This window comes from Macaca mulatta, chromosome 7, assembly GCF_049350105.2.
Source record: "Macaca mulatta isolate MMU2019108-1 chromosome 7, T2T-MMU8v2.0, whole genome shotgun sequence".
NCBI lineage: Eukaryota > Metazoa > Chordata > Mammalia > Primates > Cercopithecidae > Macaca > Macaca mulatta.
This window is the reverse complement of record NC_133412.1, coordinates 8,502,378-8,520,596: the sequence shown is the minus strand read 5'-3', so window position 1 is coordinate 8,520,596 and position 18,219 is coordinate 8,502,378. Positions and strand designations below refer to the sequence as shown.

The window sequence follows — 18,219 nt, the reverse complement described above, 5'->3', positions numbered from 1 at the left end:
ATGCTCTTTGCTGCCCTGTTTTCCTTTGTGTTTTGATTAGATACTAGGAAGCAATATTTATGTAACAGGTAGATTTTTACGCAAAAGGTTGGGAAATTCGATCTGACTGGATCTAGTTTTTGCTAGTGATTTCACTAAGTGTGTATGGGACCACATGGATAGAAATGAAGTCACTTAAGGGATATACATTGAAGAATGTGCACTATCTACATATCTGAGATTTTAAAATATGCAAAATTGGCCAGGCATGGTAGCTCACGCCTGTAATCCCAGCACCTTGGAAGGCTGAGGTGGGCAGATCACTTGAGGTTAGGAATTTGAGACCAGCCTGGCCAACATAGGGAAGCCCTGTCTCTACTAAAAATATAAAAATTAGCTGGGTGTTGTGGCACATTCCTGTAGTCTCAGCTACCTGGGAGACTGAGGCAGGAGAATCACTTGAACTCTGGAGGCGGAGGTTGCAGTGAGCCAACATCACGCCACTGCACTCCAGCCTGGGTGACAGAGCAAGACTCTGTCTCAAAAACTATATACGCAAAATTGATAAAAGCATATACATAAAGGAATATGAACATAGGTGTCTTAGCCTGTTGTGCGGCTATAACAAAATCCCATAGGCTGAGTATGCTCTGGGCAGCCAAACCCCATGGCTTTGCTGAGCACAGCACACAGCACACCTATTGCGGGTTGTAGTCAGGCGCCTGCAGCTTTCCCAGGCTGGAATTGCACACCAGTGGCTCTACTGGTCTGGAGTCATGGGGTGGTTCACCCTCACAGCAGTCTCTGCTTGGCTCATTTGACCAAGACTTCCAGCTGCTACATTCTTCAAAATCCGGGAAGGTGTAGCAACACCCCTACAGCTTGTGCACTCTGCATACCTGCAGAAATGGCACTGCCTGGGGGCTGACAATGTTTACTGACTATGTCTTCTGCAGGGGCAGCCACTGCCACATCTGGGCCTACTAAAGCCAAACCTGGGGTAGCTGAGGATCCCTGCCCTAGAACGTGGGGAGCAGAGTTTTGAGGTAGTACCTGGTAGTACAGCAAGCACAGGGGTCCCACAGTTCATCCTTGGCCCATCCTTTCCAATTGTTATGCTACCAAGGCCCTTGCATTCTGGCCTTGTGATGACAGTGGTAGCCCCAATAAACTCCAAAATGTCTTCAAAGTCATTTTTCCATTGTCTCAATGACTAGCACCTGGTGGATTCACACCAATCTCATCAAAGGGTTGCTTGGCCACACCCTTGCGGTTCTCTCCCAAACACACTTCTACAGTATGGATAGGCTTAGAATTGTCCAAATATTTAAGTTCTTCTTCCCTCTTCATTGAAAATTCTGCCTTTAAATCATTATTCTCTTCTCACATTTTACTATAAGCGCTCAACAGAGGCCAACCTGCATCTTTGACACTTTGCTTAGAAATTTCTTGTGTCAAATATCCTATTTCATTGCTCATAAGTTCTACCTTCCACAAGATGTGAGGACCCAAACACAACTTAGTTAAGTTCTTTGCCACTTTATAACAATGATCATGTTTCCTGTGGTTTCTAATAACATGTTCCTCATTTCTGAGACCTCATCAGAATTGCCTTTACAGTCCATATTTCTAACAATATTCTGATCACAACCACTTAAGCATTCCGTAAGAAGATGGAGGCTTTCTCTACAGCTCTCCTTGTCTCCTAAGCTCTCACCAGAATTGCCCTGTAGGGTCCATTCACAGCAATCTAAGCTTTTTTTAGCATGCACCTCAGAACTCTTCTTGTCTCTATCCATTATCCAGTTCCAAAACCACCTCCACATTTCTAGGCATTTGTTATAACAACAACCCCATTCCTAGTACTGGTTTCTGTCTTCGTTCATTCAGATGCTATAACAAAATAGCATAGACCAAGGAGCTTATAATCAACAGTTGTTTATTTCTCTGGAGGCTGAGAAGTTCAAGTTCAAGGTGCCAGTAGACCCAGTGTGTGGTGAGAGCCCACTCTCTCTTATATAGTGCCGCCTTCTTCTGTCCTTACAGGATATAAGAAGGCAGGGCAGCTCTCTGGGGCCTCTTCTACAAGTGCACTAATCTCATTTGTTAGGGCTCCACTCTCATGATCTAATCACCTCCAAAAAGGCCCCATCTCCTAACACCATCACTTTAGGGGTTAGGATTTCAACACATGAATTTTGAGGGAGCACAAATGATATGGTTTGGCTGTGTTCTCACCCAATTCTCATCTTGAATTGTAACTCCCACAGTTCCCACGTGTCATAGAAAGAACCCCAGTGGGAGTTGATTGAATGACGGGGGTGGATCTTTCCTGTGCTATTCTCCTGATAGTGAGTGAGTCTCATGAGATCTGATGATTTTAAAAAGGGGACTTTCCCTTCACAAGCTCTCTCCTCTTGTCTTGCCACCATGTGAGATACACCTTTCACCTTCCTCCATGATTGTGAGGCCTCCCCAGCCACGTGGAACTGTAAATCCAATAAACCTCTTTCTTCTCTAAATTGCCCAGTCTTGGATATGTCTTTATCGGCAACATGAAAATGGACGAATACAGTAAATTTGTATCAGGAGCGGGGTGCTGCTGAAAAGATACCCGAAAATGTGGAAGTAACTTTGGAACTGGGTTAATAAGCAGAGGCTGGAACAGTTTGGAGGACTCAGAAGAAGACAGGAGAAAGTTTGGAACTTCCTAGAGACTTATTGGCTTTGACAAAAAATGGTGATAGTGATACGAACAATAAGGTCCAGGCTGAAGTGGACTCAGATGGAGATGAGGAACTTGTTGGGAACTGGAGCAAAGGTGACTCTTGTTATGTTTTAGAAAACAGACTGGCAGGCTTTTGCCCCTGCCCTAGAGATCTGTGGAACTCTGAACTTGAGAGAGCTGATTTAGGGTATCTGGCAGAAGAAATTTCTAAGGAGCAAAGCTTTCAAGAAGTGACTTGGGTGCTCTTGAAGGCATTCAGTTTTATAAGTGAGGCAGAGCATAAAATTTCAGAAAATTTGCAGCTTGACAATGCAATAGAAAAGAAAATTCCATTTTCTGAGGAGAAATTCAAGCTGGCTGCAGAAATTTGCATAAGTAATGAGGAGCCAAATGCGAATCCCCAAGACAATGGGGAAAATGTCTCCAGGGCATGTCAGAGGTCTTCACAGCAGCTCCCCGCCCCTGTCCCCACCATCACAGGCCCAGAGGCCTAGGAGGAAAACATGATTTTTGTGGGCCAGGCCCAGGGTCCCCATGCTGTGTGCAGTCTAAGGACTTGGTGCCCTGCATCCTAGTTGTGACTAAAAGGGGCCAAGGTACAGCTCAGGCTGTGGCTTCAGAGGGTGTAAGCCCCAAGCCTTTGCAGCACCCATGTGGTGTTGAGCCTGCAGGTGCACAGAAGTCAAGAATTGAGGTTTACGAACCTCTGCCTAGATTTCAGAGGATGTATGGAAATATCTGGATGTCCAGGCAGAATTTTGCTGTAGAGGTGGGGCTTTCATGGGGAACCTCTGCTAGGGCAGTGTGGAAGGGAAATGGGGGGTCAGAGTCCCCACACAGAGTCCCTACTGGGGCATCGCCTAGTGGAGCTGTGAGAAGAGGGCCACTGTCCTCCAGACCCCAGTACAGGAGATCCACCAACAGCTTGCACCATGTGCCTGGAAAAGCTGCAGACACTGAATACCAGTCCATAAAAGCAGCTGGGAGGGAGGCTGTACCCTGAAAAGCCACAGGGGCAGAGTTGCCCAAGACCATGGGAATTCACCACTTGCATCAGCATGACCTGGATGTGAGACACGGAGTCAAAGGAGAACATTTTGGAACTTTAAGATTTGACTGCCCTGCTGGATCTTGGACTCTCATGGGGCCTGTAGTCCCTTTGTTTTGGCCAATTTCTCCCCTTTGTAATGGCTGTATTTACCCAATGCCTCTACCCACATCGTATTTAGGAAGTAACTAACTTGCTTTTGATTTTACAGGCTGATAGGCAGAAGAGACTTGTCTTGTCTCAGATGAGACATTGGACTGTGGACATTTGAGTTAATGCCGAAATGAGTTAAGACTTTGGGGGACTGTCGAAAAGGCATGATTGATTTTGAAATGTGAGGACACAAGATTTGGGAGGGTCCAGGAGTGGAATGATATGGTTTGGCTTTGTCCCCACCCAAATCTTATCTTGAATTCTAACTCCCACAGTTCCTACGTGTCATGGGAGGAACCCAGTGGGAGGTGACTGAATGATGGGGGTGGGTCTTTCCTGTGCTGTTCTTGTGATAGTGAATGAGTCTCATAACAGCTGATGGTTTTAAAAGGGGGGGTTTCCCTTCACAAACTCTCTCCGCCATGGGAGACATTCCTTGTCTGCTGCCATGTGAGACATTCCTTTCACTTTCCATCATGATTGTGAGGCCTCCCCAGTCATGTGGCACCGTAAGTCCAATAAACCTCTTTCTTTCCTAAATTGCCCAGTCTTGGATATGTCTTTATCAGCAGTGTGAAAACAAATGAATACAACAAACATTCAAATCATGACAATAGAAAACATTTATATAAAATCCCTCAGTTTTTTGAAAGCAATAATTTATTTAATTTTAATCAATAGTGATATTTAGTGATAATATTTCAGAATGTTTCATATAAAATCTATTAGATAAATGAACACAACACAGTTATTACATAATGCTAATACAGGTGGAACACCCCCAGTCTGAAATCTGAAATGCTTCAAAATTGGAAACTTTCTGAGTGCCAACATGATGCTCAAAGGATGTTCACCAGAGCATTCTGGATTTCAGATTTTCAGATTACAGATGCTCTACCTGTTAAGTATCTGCAAATATTCAAAAATCTGAAAAATATCTAAAATTCAAAATACTTTTTCACAAGCATTTTGGAGAAGGTATAATCTTGAAGAATTATTCCCGCCTTGAATTCTCTTTGGAGTGAGGAAACAATGAATAAAATGCTTATTAAATGGAAATACATAGGTTATACATAACAGAGAAACCAAAATGTATTGATTTTTTGGTTCATTTTGATTCAGTTTCAGCTAATATGGATGGTTGAAATGAAGTATAAACAGATGAAATAAGAACAAAGATAAGGAGTGTTATGGTGGGTCCCTAGGAAGGGAATGTGGAACATTACTGGGACTATAATAATTATCCAACTAGGTTAATCTCTATTATTTTATACATTCAATCAGTAGCCCTGAAAAGATAAAGCCAATGTTTCATAAGTGAGAAAGTGACTTCTGAGGAAAGAAGCCCCCACAAAGCCACGATCCTCCCAACTGTTAGGTAAAAGTGGACCTCCACTAGCATGAAGAAATAACCGTCTCTTCTGTTTTTAATTATATATGGAGAGACAAGTTTCAAATCTTTATTTTATGTTTTCTACTTCAATGATTCCTTTCCTATTGCAATTTAAGCTCATTCTCTATTCTGCTCTCAATTAAGTCACCATTTTCCCTTTAATCATGGGTTATCCTCCAATTTACCTTCCTACTTCATTTGCTTCCTTAGTATTGTCTTTGGGAAGTTTTGTCAGCTCTTCCGATGGGCAGAAGATGTGGTGGCAGGGAAAGGGGCACAGGCTGGCTGGAGACCACCTGACAGGGAGTCGAGGCCTGTCTCACCAGGTGTGTGAGCACAGGCAACTGTGGAGCCCTCTGAACCCCAACCTCATCTTCAGTAAAATGGAACAGCTACATCTACATCACCACAGGTTTGCTATAAAGTTTAAAGCTATTCTACATTAGGAGTTCAATAATCATAATAAAGTTGTCAGTTTTCTTTTTACCTCCTAATCAATGTGTTAGTCCCTGAAGACAATCATAAAGCAAAAAGGACCCCACCCACCCACCCACACACTAACACAAAATAGTCGTCCAACAGCAGGAAGTTGGATTAACTGATTCATTTATTCAGGAGATATTTATTTACACTTTGGTCTACTCCATGCCAGATACTGTTATAGGTACTGAGGATACAGCAGTGAGCAGGCAAAAGCTCCTGCTCTCGTAGAGCTTCTATTCTAGTAGGGAAAACACTACTAATACAACGAATGAGCAAAATGTGTAGTATATTAAACAGTGGTCAAGTGTCATTAGAGAAAGAGAAGGAAGAAACTCAGGGTGGGGGGATGGCAAATGTGATCTTACAAGGGGTTCAGGCAAAGGTGACATGGAAATGAGACTGGAAGTAGTGAGTGAGGAGCCATGTGGCTGTTCAGATGCAAGGAGCCACCTGTAAAGGCTCTGGGGCAGGAGTGTGCTGGGCACGTGCACACAGCCAGGGTGGCTGGAGCGAGCTATAGGGGAAAGAGAAGGAGATGGTGAGAAGGTAGAGGTACAGGCCTTCCTTTGGCTTTGACTGAGATGAAACGGCAAGCCAAGTTCTGAGCAGAGAAGTAACATAACGCAGCTTACCTTTAATAGAATCCTTCTGGTTCTCGGAGGGGTGCACTGGGGACAGGCTGCAACAGGGCAAGTGTGACAGCAGATGCTACTAGGAAGCTACTTCAACAGTCCAGGTGAAAGATGATAAGAGTTTAGGTGAGGGCGGTAAGCAGTCACATACCGGATCTATTCCGAAAGTGCAGCCTCAGCAGAGTTTGCTGAGGGACTGGATACATGCAGAGCTGAGAGAAAAAAGTCAAGGATGACCCCAAGGTTTCTGGTCTCCACAAGTTGCTAGCTGTATAAACTGCACACAAACTTGATTTCTGACCCTGAGGACTAGATAAGTAATCAGTATACACGAGGGCATAGCCCAGTGGATGGCACATGGGCTTGTGCGTCATGCTTAGGTTCAAGTTTACAAACCCTACTGAATTTCTATTTTGTGCTTCGCTCTGACTCTCCTAGGTCCAGAAATATAAACATGAGTAAGATGTTAAATCCACCCTCAGGAGTTTATGATCTAATGAGACAAAGAATCATCCTTTATAGTACAAGCTTCCCCAGCAGCCACATAAGTGAGTAGAAGAGTCAGATGTCAGCAGGGAAGGGACTGATTGACTCAGAGGGAGGATACCTAGGAGGGCTGCCTGGAGTAGGTGACAACAGAGTAGGGGTGTCTTCTCAAGAGGAAAATCGATGAGAACTGGCACAGCTGGGAAAAAGGTGATAAAGAGGACAGTAGTGGGTAGACTTCTCAAGAAGAAAATCGATGAGAACGGCACAGCTGGGAAAAAGGTGATAGGGAGGGGTGCTGACGGAACACTTACCTGCTACTGAATGATCACTTATTGTTGAAGATAGAGACTGTCTCTTGTAACACCACAATCCTGAGATGTAGGCACGACATCCTGAAGATCGCAATGCATACACAGTTTCTTGTAAATATTCCTCAACTACATAGTTGTTATCTGGTTTGACTGTTCTTGCTTTCACAATTATAATTTGGTTCAGTCAACTCTAGTCAGCAATATAACTTCACCTTGTACACCTCCAAAGCAAAATTGTGCAAAAGTATAGCTGCCTGAGGAGGTGAGTCCTGATCCCCACTCCCTGGGGCCTTCTCTATCCATAGATTCAAAAAACCACAGATGCCTCTGGTGCGTTCTGCCAATGATCCTTGGCAGTAAACAAGTGTCACTTCTGGCCAGGTGTGGTGGCTCACGCCTGTAATCCCAGCACTTTGGGAGGCAAGGTGGGCAGATCACCTGAGGTCAGGAGTTCAAGACCAGCCTGGCCAACACGGTGAAACCCCATTTCTACTAAAAACACAAAAATTAGCCGGCATGGTGGTGGGCACCTGTAATCCCAGCTACTCAGGAGGCTGAGGCAGGAGAATAGCTTGAACCTGGGAGGCAAAGGATGCAGGGAGCCAAGATCGCGCCACTGCACTCCAGCCTGGGCAACAGAGCAAGACTCCATCTCAAAAAAAAAAAAAAAAAGTGTCACTTTTAATAACATTACTCAATTGAGGACATGTCTGCATCATCATCAATTATGATTCAGGTATTTTCATACTGTTCTCATGTACTTCGTACCAGCCCGTAATTCTGCATTTGCTTTGATTTTCTTAGTAAGATGAAATAAAAGGACTACAAACATTTAGAATAATATGAAAAACCCACAAATATTAACCCTCTAGTTCATGTCATCAACCCTGAATGCAACTCTATTTCTGCAAATAGTAAGACGGGGAAAAAATCCAGATATTAAACAAAATTTTTACTGTCATATTTGATTCTTTAATTTGAATCATGAAGAACTTTGAAAGTTTATTTTGTGAGAAAACTGGAAAATTAAAAACTAACAGAAATAGTTCATAAAGAAATGCACTTTTTAAAACCTTTCCACTGCATTCTTTTCCTCTTGGTGGGGAAAGTTATAGATTCAACTGCTTGGAAAAAATATAGGTTACGCGCCCAGTATCATCAGTTTGTAGTTTGTTCTAACTGTGGTACAGATGGAGGAAGAAATCATCAGCAAACTAAAGGTAAAGTAAACTCAACTATCTGAAAATCAATCAACAGTCAGGCTTCATTTTAAAAAGAAACTTTCCATTAAATCACAACACGCACTCAAGTTTACAAAGGTCAAGTCCTAGTAGAAACACCTTTAAAAATGAACAAGAAAACAGGAACTATTCTTTACTGACGTTCCTTTTTTGGTCATGAACAAGTTCTGTATGAACAAAATTCCTTTATTTAATAAACTGCACTAAGGTATCATTTGCTCAGTCATAATGGAATTACTGTGATCCAACGGAAATAAATAAGGACTAGAGAAGTGGAAATCAAGTCAGCAAGTTAACATCTCAGTTGTTCTATGTCATTCACCTCTAAAGAAAAAAACACTAAAGGCCCAGTGTGGTGGCTCACGCCTGTAATCCCAGCACCTTGGGAGGCCGAGGCAGATGGATCATGAGGTCAAGAGATCGAGACCATCTTGGCTAACATGGTGAAACCCCATCTCTACTAAAAATAGAAAAATCAGCTGGGCGTGGTGGCACGCGCCTGTAGTCCCAGCTACTTGGGAGGCTGAGGCAGGAGAGTTGCTTCAACCTGGAAGGTGGAAATTGTCAATCTCATGTAAGAAAACTATCTTTTCTATCTAATATGCCAAGTTTTGACCTAAGTGATTACAGGCAAGCCCAGCCTCTATAAACAAAATGAGGCTGTTCTCACAAAACACACTAGGAGAGGGCCCTTGCCAGGCTGCCTGTCTGACCTACCACCCTCCCCATACATACACTTGGTAGCTTCTGGCTTGGAGAAGGGTGAGTCAGGAGGAAGCAAAACTTTCCAACTGATGTATGTGTCATCGTTTTTAAGCTCCATATGAAGCTCAAGATGGATATTTTACAAAGGCACAAACCCTGCACGCCACAAATGTTTTAGTTTTCTTACGTGATCAAATGTACTTATAATATCATGTAATACTTATCTAGAAGGATCTTCTTGTCACTTGGCAACACAGTGGGTAAAAATTAAAGCCCAACTCACTGAGAAACTATTAAGTGAACAAATTACATGTTCAATCTTACCGAGTTTCAGAATCTTAAAACATTAGGAAATTAGATATTTGTCCTCTTTTTCTGAAATCAGGGGAACTTCTGGGGAAAAGCAGCAATCTAAGTAGACCACAGCAATAAGAAATTCCTTTATGGAAAATTAGCTTGTAAAAATCCAAATAAAGACATGTATTTGTAGAGGGCAACCTGAAGGCAAAATATCATGCTCATACAAAATGAACTGCAGAACTGAGGAGCACAGGTGCCTGAGGCAGCCCCATCATCAATTCTTTGACCTCTTGCAACTGGGTGTGAGGGCTAAAAATAAACTTAGTTCACCAGCTGAACTCCTTCAGGCCTTAACACCTAAAGTCCTGGATCCATAGATGTGTTTGGATAAAGGAGGGAGACCAGGGGTGGGCAGAGTGGTAGCAAAGGGGTGGCGGGTGCTGTGGGCCACCATGAGGGTTCAGGATTTCCTTCTAAATGTGATCAGCAGGAGAGTGACAGGATGATTTACATCTGAAAAGGACTGCTCCAGCTGCTCTGCGGAGATGAGAACAGGTGGATGCAGAGAAACCAGCTACTGGCTACTGCAATAATCCTTGTGAGAGACAAAGGTGGCTTGGACCAACAAGCAGTAGAGCAGGCAGTGAGAAGTTATCAAATCTGGCATGCAGCTAGAGGGGAAAGCCAACAGGACTTGACGGTCAGTCAGATGCAGGAGGCAGAGGAAGAGAAAGTCAAATCTCTACCACTTTTCACAAAAATAAACTACAGACTGTTCCAGTAGTCAAGATACATCAATCAAAGGAAAACTATGGCAAGCGCTATAAACAAATAATTTACAACAACAACAAAAAAAGATGTATGTGCAAATGACAACATCAAAATATTTCAACACCACTACTAATTACAGAAATGCAAACTAAACCAAAAACTAGAATGCTTTCCCCTGTCTTACTAGAAAAAAAAATGGAAGATAATTGAAGTGGGCTGAATAGCATTCCTCAAAATTCATGTCTATCTGGAACCTCAGACCGTGAGAGTCTTTGCAGATGTAATTAGTTAAGATGGGGTCAGATGGGATTACAGTAGACCCTCAGCACAATGACTGGTGTCCCTATAAGAAGAGGAGAGGACAGAGAGAGAGACACAGGCAGGGAAGAAAGCCAGGTAAAGATAGAGGGAGAGACTGCAGCGATGCAGCTACAAGCCAAGAAACACCACTAGGAACTGCAGCCACCGGAAGCTAGGAAGAGGCAAGGACGGATCCTCCCCTGGAACCTTTAGAGGAAGCATGGCCCTGCTACACCTTGGGGCAGACCTCTGGCCTCCAGAACTGTGAAAGGATACATTTTTGTTGTTTTAAGCCACCAAGTTTGTGGTTCTTTGTCACAGCAGTCCTAGCACACTGACAAAATAATTGACAGTATTACTGAGAGTGTGAAAAGCACAGTCATCCTCAGATCTGCTGGCAAAAGCAGAGATGAGCAGAACAGCCTTTGGGAAAAATAATTTGGCAATGCTTGCCACAATTGTAAATGACCAGATCTTCTGACTCAGCAATTCCAATGTGAGGAGTTTATTCTAAGGAAATAATTAGAAACATGTGCAAAGATTTTAAAAGAATGTTCCTCGCAGGGTTAAAACTGGAAAAAAAAAATCTAAATGTTCAAAAATTTAAAATAAGTAAAAAAAAAAAAAAAAAACTATGGTGCAAACTTACAACAAAGTACCATGATGGGAAGACAGTTTGGCAGTTTCTTACAAAACCAAACATAATCTTAGCAACCCATCCAGCCCTCACACTCTTTAGTATTTACCCAAATGAGTCAAAAACATATGTTCACACAAAAATCTGCACATGAATGTTTACAGCAGCTTTGTTCATAATTGCCAAAACCTCTTGGAGTAACCAAGATGTCCTCCAACAGGTGAATGAATAAACAAACTGTGGTACATTTATTTACCACAGTTTAGAATATTATTCAGCAATACAAAGAAATGAGCTGTCACCTACAAAAAACATGGAGGAAACTTAAATACATATTTGGTTTCTTTTACTTAGTAATCTGAAAAGGCTACATATTGTTTGATTCCAACTATCTGACATTCTGGAAAGGAAAAAACTATGACTGTGAAAAGATTAGTGGTTGCCAGGGGCTTCCGGGGAGGTATGTGGAACAGGTGGAGCACAGAGGGTTTCTAGGGCAGTGAAACTACTTTGTATGACACTATAATGGTGGATATAAGTCATTACACGTGTCCAAACCCATAGATGGTAGAATGCCAAGAGTGAACCCAACTGTAAGCCATGGACTTTGCATGACAATGATGTGTTAATGTAGGTTAATCAGTAGTAACTAAAGTACCACTCTGGTGTGGATATTGATAGCGAGGGAGGCTATACCTACGTGGGTGCAAGGCGTATACAGAAACTCTCTGTACTTTCCACTCAAGTTTGCTGTGATCCTATAACTGCTCTTAAAAATAAAGTTAGGCCGGGTGCAGTGGCTCACGCCTATAATCCCAGCACTTTGGGAGGCCGAGGTGGGTGGATCACTTGAGATCAGGAGTTCGAGACCAGCTTGGCCAACATGGTGAAACTCTGTCTCTACTGAAAATAAAAAAATTAGCCGGGTGTGGTGACGCACGCCTGTAATCCCAGCTACTCAGGAGGCTGAGGCAAGAGAATCGCTTGAACCCAGGAGGTAGAGGTTGAGCCGAGATTGTACCATTGCACTCCAGCCTGGGAAACAGAGTGAGACTCCATCTCAAAATAAATAAATAAATAAACAAATAAATACATAAATAAAGTTTAATCTAAAAAAAAATTTTTTTAAATGTTCATGAAAAATACTTTTTTTTTTTTTTTGAGAGATGGAGTCTCACTCTGTCACCCCGGCTGGAGTGCAGTGGCGTAATCTCGGCTCACTCCAACCTCCGCCTCCAGGGTTCAAGCAATTTTCGTGCCTCAGCCTCCTGAGTAGCTGGGACCACAGGTGTGCACCACCACACCCAACGAATTTTTGTATTTTTAGTAGAGACAGAGTTTCATCATGTTAGCCAGGCTGGTCTCGAACTCCTGACCTCAAGTGATCCGCCCTCCTCAGCCTCCCAAAGTGCTGGGATTATAGGTGTGAGTCTCTGTGCCTGGCCTTGAAAAAGTATTTGATGGTAAGAATATTCAAGATACGTGATGTATTGTTAACTGGATAAAGCAGAATATAAAAATATAACCTACAGTATGATTCTAATTTTGTTTTTAAAAAGTATATGGTAGCAAAATATTAGCTAACAATTGGTGAATCTAGATGAAAAAGTACATAGGAGTTCATTGTATTATTCTTGCTACTTGTGTGTAGATTTGAAACTTTTTCAAAATAAAAAGTAAAATATTGAAAAAGGCCAGGTGCAGTGGCTCATGCCTGTAATCCCAGCACTTTGTGGGGCAAGGCGGGCGGATCACAAGGTCGGGAGATCGAGACCATCCTGGCTAACATGGTGAAACCCGACCTCCACTAAAAACATAAAAAATTAGCCAGGCGTGGTGGCGGGCACCTGTAGTCCCAGCTACTTGGGAGACTGAGACTGGAGAATGGCATGAACCTGGACAGCGAAGGTTGCAGTGAGCCAAGATCGTGCCACTGCACTCCAGCCTGGGCAACAGAACAAGACTCTGTCTCAAAAGAAAAAAAAAAAAAAAAAGAATTGAAAAAAAGTGGTACATACATGTATTCCTATGCCATTAGACAAGGCATAGAAAACACTACACTATTAATAATTGGTTATCTCTGAGTGGTGAGATTATGCACAATTTGGGAGGTTTGTGTGATTTCTTACATTCTCCAACATTTCTACAATAAACATGTTTGTAATCAGGAACATAGAGTTAATGTCATTTAAAAGCAATAACAAATGCAAGGGTCTAAGAAACCTAAGAACATTAATTTGAAAAATAACAAACCTCTTCAACTAAGCTATCAATGCCACCTGCTTTGTTGTTTTAACTTACCCATCACGACTACAATCATGGCCTTTGTAACCTCTTCTATTCCTCCCAAGCTTCCCCCAGGTTCCCGTGACCTTTTTTTCTTTTGCCTGGCAACCTGTCTCCCTATGCAGAGATGTTGAACAATCCCTAATTCCTTTGCTTGCATAACAAAGTTCCTCAGAATTTTCAACCACAAGTTCTTCCATTCCTCTTATCATTTTCTGCTCTTTAGAAAAACAAACAGAGAACAACAGTGCTCTTGGAAACTAAAAATATGGGCATAGAGGGGGAAAACACCAATAGAAATTTGTAAGATAAAGTTAAGAAATCACCCTATAAAGCAAAAAAAAAAAAAAAAAAAAAAAAAAAGAAAGAAAGTTAAAGGGGAGGAGACAGGAGATAAAAGATCCAATGTGAGACGAAGAAAATGCCACTAAACCATTTCCCAAATTTTGAAAGACATTTTCTATTTTGAAAGGGCCTACTCAGCAAGTACCCATCACAATGAATTTAAAAAGACCTACTCCACGGACATCAGAACACCAGGGATAAAGAGAAGAGCCTAAAAACTTTCAAAGAGGGAAGAGACTTGAGAAAGTGTAAAAGACTGGGATATCAGGATAGCATTGGATTTAGTGACAACTCTGGGAACTGGAAACAATTAATGATGCCTACAAAATTAGAAGAACCAATTTCCAACCTAGAATGCTATACCCAACCAAGCTATCAAGTGGGCAGGTGATATAAAGACATTCTCAAACAGTCATTGTACCTCCCTTGACACTACAGTAGCCACTACTGATGGCCACCCCTGCAGTCACCCTCATTCTTTCTTGCTAACAAACTCTAAATTTATTCTGATATTAAGTGGCCATCTGTTTTGAAGGAGGTGGGGCACCAGCCCCAAGAGGGTGAATTTATTAGTAGACGCCAGTTATGGCAATTTCAATCCCTTTGATATGGTCTGAGATGTGAAGTTGGCTAGGAAGTTTTGAGAAAAGAATCTCCTGGCTTTTAAAAAGAGGCTCGGCGAGGCACGGCAGCTGTAATCCCAGTACTTTGGGAGGCCAAGGTGGGCGGATCACCTCAGGTCAGGAATTCAAGACCAGCCTGGCCAACACGGTGAAACCCCATCTCTACTAAATATAGAAAAATTAGCTGGGCATAGTGGTGCATGCCTGTAGTCTCAGCTACTCAGGAGGCTGAGGCAGGAGAATCACTTGAACCCAGGAGGCAGAGGTTGCAGTGAGTGGAGATCAGGACATTGCACTCCAGCCTGGGCGACAGAGCATGACTCCATTTCCAAGAAGAAGAAGAAACAGAGGCTCACCAGAGAAAATGGTTCATTTTTAAACTTCCAGCTGTTGTGGTCTGCATATGACTCCGGTGACATGGCAGCCACCTTGCAGCTATCCCATGAAGCCAAATCCTTACCTTAAAGAATTGAAAGTTGGCTCAAAGAAAGACTTGAAAGTTGGAAAGAACCTAAGTCCTTGGAAATATTACTGAACCTACCCTGTAGCCAGCCCTAACACTAGACTTATGAGTCAAAAACAAAGCTCGCTTTCTTGATGCCCAAGTCCTGAGTCCTCAGCACCTACAGGAGAAAGACTGGTCTCCTACTGTGCAAAGACCTGCTGCGGCCCTTCGGGTATTGCTCCCTGGCAACCCCAATTCTCACACCATGCTCACACACGATTTTGAGGGGAGCTGAGCATCCCACCCACCAAGTAGAATGTCTTTGTGCATTTGGGCCAAGCTGGAGTCTGTAGATTAGAACCCAGGTATCTGAGGAATAGGGTAGCTAAACCCTTCCAGGACTTCACATGGAACCCATCCATCAATTAAATTGTAGGAGGCAGAGGTGGGAAACTAACTTAGCTTTTAATTTTAATTATCCTTTAAGTCTTCATCACTTATCTCAGTCAAAGCAGAGCTTCTAGGCTGATCCAGATTTATGCTCCGCAAAGGACTGGGTATCTGCACTGAAATCAGAAAACACTCTAAAAGGCAATGTGATATTTGTTTATTTGTACTACTAAAAACCACTGGAGAAAATGCCTTATCTGGAAAAATAGTTTGAACTTTTACTCACCTCCTCAAATCTAAATTGACATCTAACACCCATTTTCCTTGCAAAACAATAGCCGGCAGTAGAGACAGAACCTTTCATACTAAGAAATGTTATAGAAACCTGAGAAGAAATAAATACAGTACTTATTTTCTATGTACACTCACTTTCTCCTTTAACATCAAAGCATGTTTATATTTTTAAACACTAAAGTGGAAAGAGTGACTTTATTATGTTCACTCCACCCAAGTTCATTGCTACAATACCTGACTCTCTGCCAAGGTGCTTAGCCTATCACTAGGAAGTCCTAAACACAGGCCTGTTTTTAAACACTTTCACCACTCCCTTAGCCTTTCCACTTTAAAAATATTTTCTGGTATCATGTTTACTTTTACATTTTAAACACTGTTTATATGGAGAAGCGAATTTTAATTATTGTCAAGTGATTAATACTAGTCTTACTATCTGAATGTAGATTATTCTATATTTCATTAAAGTTGAAAGTAATTATATTTGTGGTTTAGCTCTAACAACTGTGCTAATAACACTAGTGATAAAAATGTACTCATAAATCAGTTTGTGTAATTATTGTTATGCACAATGACTAACAAAATTGCTTTCCCAATAACTCTAAAGATATGAGAGTAATCACCTCCTCTCCTAAAAATAACACACTACAAGCACAGAGAAGTACCAACTTAGACATGGATTCTGTATCGTCAATTATATGTGATGGGGTAAACTAAAAGAGAGTAAGAGATTATCTGAGGTGGAATTAAATGATCAGTGAGCCCTCAAAGACAGGAGAGGAGAACATACACCTGTAAGGTAAGAGTGCAACAACGGGTGCCCCTCTACCACTCACTAGCTGATACTTTTAGCTTCAGATAGCTCTGTTGCTTTCAGACCACTGGAGGCACTAAGCTGTACTATGATAATTTCAGGGAGAGCAGAGCCAAATAAAGAAGGTGCTAAAGATTCAGTCACCTTCTTCCTCTTCAATACATTTACCTGCACTGGTGTCTCTCATGAAACCTACTCAAATGCAGTCGTGTCAGCAGGTGCCCACTGTAGCTGAGAGGTGGTCCCAAAGTCTCAGGCTCAGAACTGGCATACAGCACACCAGATCTGCTCAGTCTCAGAACTTAACTCCAAAACCCAGAGGCTGACAGAGCTGAGTTGCTGTTTCTAGAATGACTATCTCAAGAACTGGGCAAGGCGTAATGGAACCCATTAGTAAATTCAGCAGAAGGAGGAAGAGGCAGGAAAATAAGAAGGGGGAATGTACTAGCCTGTCTTCATGTTTCTATAAAAAAACTACCTGAGACTGGGTAATTTATAAAGATTCAAGACCAGCCTGGTCAACATGGTGAAACCCCGTCTCTACTAAAAACACACACATACAAAAAAGAAAACAGGTTTAATTGGCTCGTGGTTCCATGGGCTGTACAGGAAGCACGGCTAAGGAGGTCTCAGGAAATTTACAATCATGGTGGAAGGCAAAGGGAAGCATGCACGTCTTCACATGGCCAGCAGGAGAGAGCAAATGTGGAGGTGCTATACACTTTTAAACAACCAGATCTTGTGAGAACTCACTATCACGAGAATAGCAAGGGGGAAATCCGCCCCTGTGATCCAATGACCTCCCACCAGGTCCCTCCTCCAACACTGTGGATCATAATTTGACATGAGATTTGGATGGGGAAACAGAGCCAAACCATATCACGGAAGTTCAATCTCCTAATGAAAGCAAATCTCATAATTATTTTTGTTAACCATGAATTCCTCTGTTGACTCAACTAAGACTCAGGCTCTGGGAACTTAAAATGCATCAGGTTCTATCTATGTTAGGAGTTATGGGGAAATAGAAAATGAAGGCGTGATTTGGATTCTTGAGGAGTCTGCAATCCAATGAGGAGAAAATAAGTGTCTTAGTCACCTGGGCTGCTATAACAAGATACCACAGACTGGGTGGCTTGAACAACAAATATTTATTCCCCACAGCTCTGGAGGCTGGAGGCTGAGAAGTCCAACATCACAGCTCTCTGGCAGATCTGATGCCTGGAGAACCTGCTTCCTGCTTTGTAGGTGGCTTTTTGTTGTGTCCTCACATGGTGGAGAGAGAAAAGAAAGGCACTGGTCTCCTTCTTCACATGAGGGCACTAAGCCCATTCATGAAGGTTCCACTCTCATGGCTTAGTCACCTCTCGAAGGTCCTACCACCTAATACCATGACACTGGCGGGTTAGGATTGTGAATTTTTAACACAAATAGGCAGTCCATAACCACAAGCAAACAGCTATTTAGTTTTGAATTAAATATTAGGTTGAACTATACAAAATTATGTTCATTGTAGTGGAAAACACAAATATTTGTAGTCGAAGAGGTAGCTTGGGGCCAGGCAAGGTGGCTCACACTTGTAATCCCAGCACTTTGGGAAGCCAAGGCAGGTGGATCACAAGGTCAGGAGTTTGAGACCAGCCTGGCCAACATAGTGAAACTGCGTCTCTACTAAAAACACAAAAATTAGCTGGATGTGGTAGTGCATGCCTGTAATCCCAGCCACTCGGGAGGCTGAGGCAGAAGGATCGCTTGAACCTGGGAGGCGGAGGTTGCAGTGAGCTGAGATTGTGCCACTGCACTCCAACATGGGAGACAGAGCAAGACCCTGTCTCAAAAAAAGAAAAAAAAAAAAGAG

General features: G+C 42.4%; 1 protein-coding gene and 1 long non-coding RNA gene across 7 annotated transcripts in view; both read right to left on the bottom strand.

Annotated features, from left to right (window-relative positions):
* Nucleotides 1–18,219, bottom strand: part of TJP1 (tight junction protein 1) — a 272,656-nt gene that overhangs the window by 198,069 nt on the left and 56,368 nt on the right. The gene's annotated exons all lie outside the window — the stretch shown is intronic.
* Nucleotides 6,492–18,219, bottom strand: part of LOC144329832 (uncharacterized) — a 31,894-nt gene continuing 20,166 nt past the window's right edge. Inside the window, exons 2-3 of the long non-coding RNA XR_013395481.1 lie at nt 7,217–7,297; nt 6,492–6,628 (exon numbers count right to left, since the gene is read on the bottom strand). This is a non-coding gene — a long non-coding RNA (uncharacterized LOC144329832). The remainder of the gene's footprint in view (nt 6,629–7,216; nt 7,298–18,219) is intronic.